Source organism: Porites lutea, chromosome 3, assembly GCF_958299795.1.
Source record: "Porites lutea chromosome 3, jaPorLute2.1, whole genome shotgun sequence".
Classification (NCBI taxonomy): Eukaryota; Metazoa; Cnidaria; class Anthozoa; order Scleractinia; family Poritidae; genus Porites; species Porites lutea.
Window position 1 is genome coordinate 41,283,366 of NC_133203.1, and position 6,386 is coordinate 41,289,751.

The following is a 6,386-nucleotide window of genomic DNA, read 5'->3' on the forward strand; positions in this document are numbered from 1 at the left end:
TTAAAAAAATTAGTAAGAGGTAGAAAGCAACTTGATAGTTGATATTATTAAAAGTACTCATTAAGTCTTCTAAAACAGCGAAGAAAGCTAAGCAGATTCGAAAAGTTACATAGACAGCCTGAGACATTCAATCAACTCTGACTTTCCTGTCTGTGAAATATCCTGTCTTTCGGGTTTAGTGTCTGCGCAATTTCAGCAATTCTGTTAACACAAAATTGCCCTTTCGGACAATGTAGATAGAGTTCGACCTTTGTTGCGGATTTTAGAGTTTTAAATATAGCGCGACAAGGCCTGTTTTAATTCATTTTTTTAATGATATGCGTACACGGTGTCAAAACAAGGCAAAGGAGGAAATGATGACGAGGAGGATCACTCAGTTCTTGCAGCTATAGTCCCGAGTATAGTGCAAAAGGTGCTAGAGCAGTCAGGTATCCGTCACCAACAATTGTTCATTATTTGCTGCGGTTCTAAGACTAGCAACAAATTATTGTTTTCACGGTTTCAACAGGAACTTATCGACAGCTATCTGGTGCAGCAGTAAATGAACGACTCATTGCCTTTATTGTTCGCCGTTTCAACAATGGGGAATAGGGAAAACCTGAATTTAAAACGCTTTCCGAAAGAAAATTTCCTGTCTCCAAAAGGCATTTAAGAAAGCAAGCTGCAAAGAAGGAAACTTCCTGGGAACTCGGGCCAAAGACCAGGCATCGATCGGCTGAATTCCTCGGTTTTTTTGGTTTCACCCCTTGACCTTTCGGCCGCTATGTTGATACTGATGTTGACAAGTTTGCCTCACATGGACGACACCAAATTTCAGTAGACAATCGAGCGGGCATGGGCAGAAGAAAAACAAATGTCCCGTGCCTTTGTTAGGAGAGACTTTGATATGTCAATGATAATTATTACATATCATAGTTTATAAAATTATAATTTAAACTATTGAGCTCACTCAGCTCGCTACAAATCACGCACGAACACATATAAAGCCATGTATAACCTATTGCAACTGCCACTATTTATGGACTGGAAAAGTTGTATTTGACTCAATGAATTAAAGTTAAAGCTTTGAAAGCTTTGTGGCTTTCCAGTATCTAATACTGTACCAGCAATTAACGGCTTCTCGCATTCTGTACAGTGAACAATGAAATTCTTTCATCACTTATTCGTGTGTTTCGTTTTTGAAGTATTTATATTGTTCAACTAGGGTTTGTGTTAAAGGTCTGTGTTTATTGTTATCAGTTTTCCACCATTAAAATGCCATCAATGAGGGGACTATAGCCCTTGAAGAACTAAAGGGAAGGACTAAGCGAAATTCACCACCAGCATTTCGAGAAAACAGCTCTCGAAAAGGACTTGCTATGACACTTAAATTGTCTGGTATCCACTTGAAAATTATAATTAAAAACTGCGTTGAGCTCACGCAACTTGCTACAAACCACGCCAACAAACACATGCAGGTACCCATACACATGCAAGGCCATGTATAGCCTTCATTGTTCTTCTTCTTTCTTCGGGCATTAACCAAACACTACCGCGAGGCGTCAAAGCAAGTCATCAATAGCTTCAAGTTTACTGACTTTACATGCTTGAATTCTGCCTTTGCTTCAAAAATGAGTAACAGGCACTTGTCATGCACCTGAGAATCATGAGACTACAGAGATTACACGTACAGAGACGCGTGCGATGATTACATGCGCGCACCGCATGCGAGAACACGGCACGCGAGACTCGAATTCAAATCTCGCACGCGATTGTTTGTCCACAATGAGGTTTTGAAATAGTGGCGATAGAAGATTTGTAAGAGGATGCTGCGTGAACGCCCTATTATCAGAATTATTGGCCAAATCCTTCTATTCCTAAATAAGATCGCTTCTCAACTTACGTCTAACGATCTTTCGGTATGGCGGTTCTTTGTAGCCTGACCTCACATGCACACACTTAGAAGCTATCAGTTCATCTGTACCTATTTACAAAATCTTTCGTTCAGGGGATCATTGCTATGCCTCGCAAATAGCACACTGTAAAAACCTTTTATCATTTTAGCATTCCTTTATACTGAATCTGTGACAGACAAGGGGGAAAGCCTTGCGTTACGACAGTCCACAACCACGACACATTGCAGTCTTCATCACGGAATTGCAGTCTTAAGACTATTTAGTCTTCATTATAATGCAGCTTGTGTCATTGCCAAGAAGCAAAATATTATCGTAAAAGGTTTAAGGTTTAAGCTCTATTTGTTGGCAACCTTCATACATCGTACATAGTCTTGTAATTGCAAAATATATATCTATATTTAAGGCAAAAGGAAACACAGCAAGCTCTGATGAGCTTTTTAAAGGTTCCCCAATGATTTCTTTACATAGTTGAACATTAAAAAGTTGGCATAATGAGTATCACTTTACATGTTAATTATGGTATCAAAGAGTATTTTTCGCTGATTGTACATGTGTAAGATACTCGTGACATAATTTAGCTCCTTGCGCTTTGCTGCGTTGGAGACCGGAAATTATTAACTCCCGCTACTTTTCCAAAAGCAGGAAACGAGAACTGACGAATGTACTAGATGCCCATTACGTACATATCTGCAAATGACAGAAACAACTCACGCGATTTTGCGTGGAAATGAACCATTTTAAATATGCTTGCATTATCGATGAAAAATTTTATTTCTTCACACCCGGCGCCAAATGCTATGTCAACATCAACGTGGGCAAAGCTCTCTCCGCTTGAGTCCTCATCAGTGTATCTTTCCGTCTGAGACATCTGTCTGTGTCCCTGTGCCCGTTTCAGGTTCTGATGTTCTGTGATCTTAGCTTATTGAAATATACAGCATTTCCCCGGAAGAGGCGAGGCAAATTCAGGGATAAACACACTAGGCACACGATCTAAGACAATCTAGCAATTGATATCTTACGTTGACCCGTCGGTGTTTTGTTACGTTGATAGCATCTGACATATGGACTGAAACAATTTTCTAAGTGCCGCCCTCTGCAAAATAAACTTAGCTGAACTGCTTCCGTTATCTTTGTTATCTGGCGTCCTTTGATCGAGAAAGCGTGAGCAACGACAGCGAACAAGACAAAGCGACGGAAGAACTACTTGAAAGTCCCGGAGGCTCACGACAAGTCGTTCGGACAGCATACGCCTTCTGTGTTAATGATAACAACTACAAACAGCTTCAAACTGAGTCAGATTGGTCAGGCAGAGTCCCAGTTAACTTAATTTCACAAACGGTGGTAAACGGTATGCGTTCACTGAAGGCATCGTCTCCGGTGCAGTTGCTGCTGGCTGTCCTGCTTATTTCAGGTGCGTAAATTTTTGTTCGCGAAAAATAGGCTTTGTCTTAAACTAGCATACCTTACTCAATGCGCGACCTTATCGTCACAGATAAAGGTGCGCAAACGTGTCTTTAATTAGGTTAACGATGTAACTGATTACTTCTTATGAAAACTGGAAACTTATTAGTGTCTTCTTATGTGAATTTCACACTTTGAGAAATACCCGTGCAAGAAGATTCATTTTTTTTTCTAAACCTAAATGACTCATTCATGTGATGTTTTGGCTGCAACAGTCACGTTCAGCGACAAGATTATCTTTTTAGTGGACAAATTTGTGACAGTGTAGCGATTAAGTGCCTAGATGATATTCGGGCAATTTTTAAGCTCCCAAAGGGGGAGATGGATCCCAAGGTTTATCCCCATGCTAAAAGTCCCATTGAGCGGATCTATTGACAAACCTGTTTACAGTAAATTAAACAGCTTTTCGTCCCTTGATTTGATTCTCTGATCCGGGAGCAAATGTCACTGAAAGACATTTAGCCATTTAAGATCACGAACTATTCAGATGCGTTTTCAGCAAGACAAATTTATGTCAGTATGGCTTAAAGATGGGTGTTAGGGTACCTTTTATGTTTCCAAAGGAGATTTTGGAACCACGAGGATTATCCCCATTCTTAATCTATTTACCAATCTGTTTATAGAAATCAGCTTTTCGTCCATTGATCTGATCCTTTTAAAAGTTGGAGTAACTGTCATTAAATTAAGGACATTTTGCTAAATTTAAACCTTTACATGTCAGTGACTGACTTTAGTGGTTTCTCGGGTCGCTCAAAAGGGTCAAGACAGTGATTGTCCCTTATTCGAGCCCAAGAATAAACAGATGTTAGGAATTGATCCGCCACACAGGTTTTGGCTCCTTTACTACAGTTGATCTCTCATTCAGTACGCTTTTCTATATATAACTAACACTCGGTCTGCTCTCTACCGCTCTTCGGTACTGACCGGGAGCGTGATCTGTTTATTTCCGGAAAAGTGCTTGCAAACATCAACGACAATTTTCGCGTCTCATAAGGTCTAGGTCGCGCAAAAGCTTGAAGGCTTACATGTATATCTACAATCTTGGATAAAATAAAATGGAACAGCAAACCCCCTTCCCCCCCAAATCAAGGATGAAGCCGCGCAAAGGGCAAAAACGCGCCATTTTCCCATCCTTGATTTGGGGGGAGGGGGGTCTAGGTTTTCCATTTATTTTGTCCAAGATTGTAGGTCCTTCTAATACGGCAACACCTCCTGATTGACAGATACAATTATGACAATCAAGGCTTTCAGGAACGACTTACTTCCAGAGTTTTGATGGTGTCAACTTTTCGGGAGTCCGAAAATTGGGATTATCTTATGCAGCAGGTATGGATCTCTTAGGGGAGAAACACACCTCCATCTCCCACTGCTGCTCTGGCAGACGTTGTCACATAAACGTTTCTTGGCGGCTGTGTTTTAGATATCTTTTTAATCAGCCGTCTTGCTTGAAGTATTGCAGTGGGTTTGCAATTTGACAAACCAAGTGCCATGAGATAAGACACTTCGCAGCAAGCCATCTCTTTACTGAAATCATTGAAGTTTAGTTCTGATTCATCAGTTCATGTCCCGCCATTGACAGCAGAATTTTAATCAGAATACTTTGTTAAATCCCACCATCAACAGTAGTAACGAGGATAACAAATACACTGCTTGGTTCTTCAAGTTAGTGTATTCGTTCTACAGATTTCGTTCATATGGACTAGAATTTAGCGCCAGTTACATTTAACTACGTATACAATCAAAACCCCCAAATGAACAATTTAGAAAAAAAAATAATACGGACTTTTCAGAAACACTTTTCAGTGATTTTCGAGAGAAATTAAGAGAATGACAGCTATATCGAAGCATGGCTGGATGTTTAGAATTGAGAAATGACGAATGTATAAAAACAAATAACAAGCTACATTAGAACCAGAACACTTGCAATTCAAACTTTGAATAATTTTAAACATCTAACTGTTCATGATTAGTGAAAAGTCGCCCATAAGAGGGGCCATGGCACCGAGCTATTTGAGGCAATTTAAGTATTTACCAATTATCACAGAATTGAATCAAATACTTCAAAAATAGCAATAATAGTCATGGCAAAAGAACATAAGAGAAGTGCCCGAAATGGGCTAAACAGATGATAGGCAAATTTCAAAAAACGGGTCTCGCTTTTTTCTCGACTTTTCCACGTTTGTCTTTCTTGTCATTAAAAAAGATATGTCTTAAAATCTTTGGGAGTCGTCTATGTCTGTAATTTGGTGCTGATTTTTCTTTCACCGATTGGTAATAATAACGGAAATAAAAAGATCATTGAAAATACCCTCACGTTTCCCCTCTTAAATAAGGTGCTAATGTGTCTGACTAGAATTCATGGCCAGAAAGATCAAGAGATTTCATAGAAGATGCTAAGTCCCTTATTGTTTTCTAGGGCATCTTTAGGGACCGGTCATTATTTATCGCCTGGGGGGGAGGGGCGGATGATTTTAGGGGGGATCACTTGATTTTTAGGAGAACAGAAGGGGGGATCAGTTGTAACTGAGAACCCAAAAGAGGGGATCGCTGAAAACTTTGGAAGGATTCAGATGGGGGAGCACTCAAATTTGCTTGAAAAATAAAGACATGGGGGGGGGGGGGGGGAATCGCGAAAGTCATCAAACGTTATTAGGGGGGATCACTTCAGTGAAAAAAGTAACGTTCAGATGGGGGGGGGGGTTCGGCTAAGTTTCACCTTGTTTAGCCCCAAATCCTCCGTCCCCAAATCCCCCAGACGATAAATAATGACCGGTCGCTTAAGCCAAGTAGTGGGCCGATCATTTAGCTACTAGCTGTCCCAGGCCTTAGTTCTAGCCAGTGTAGCCAGTGGTTCTTCCCTATCTAAAGCAACATTTGGACAATTTACATTGTCACCACCTATTTTAGTCTAAATAGAAAAGGGTTTTGATTTTTGAACGGATTTGCTGGATAGATACCACAAGCTCTCTCGGCTGTCTGTGTTGCGCCGATACTTGAAAAAACCGCTTTTGTCACCTCTCCACACCTAAC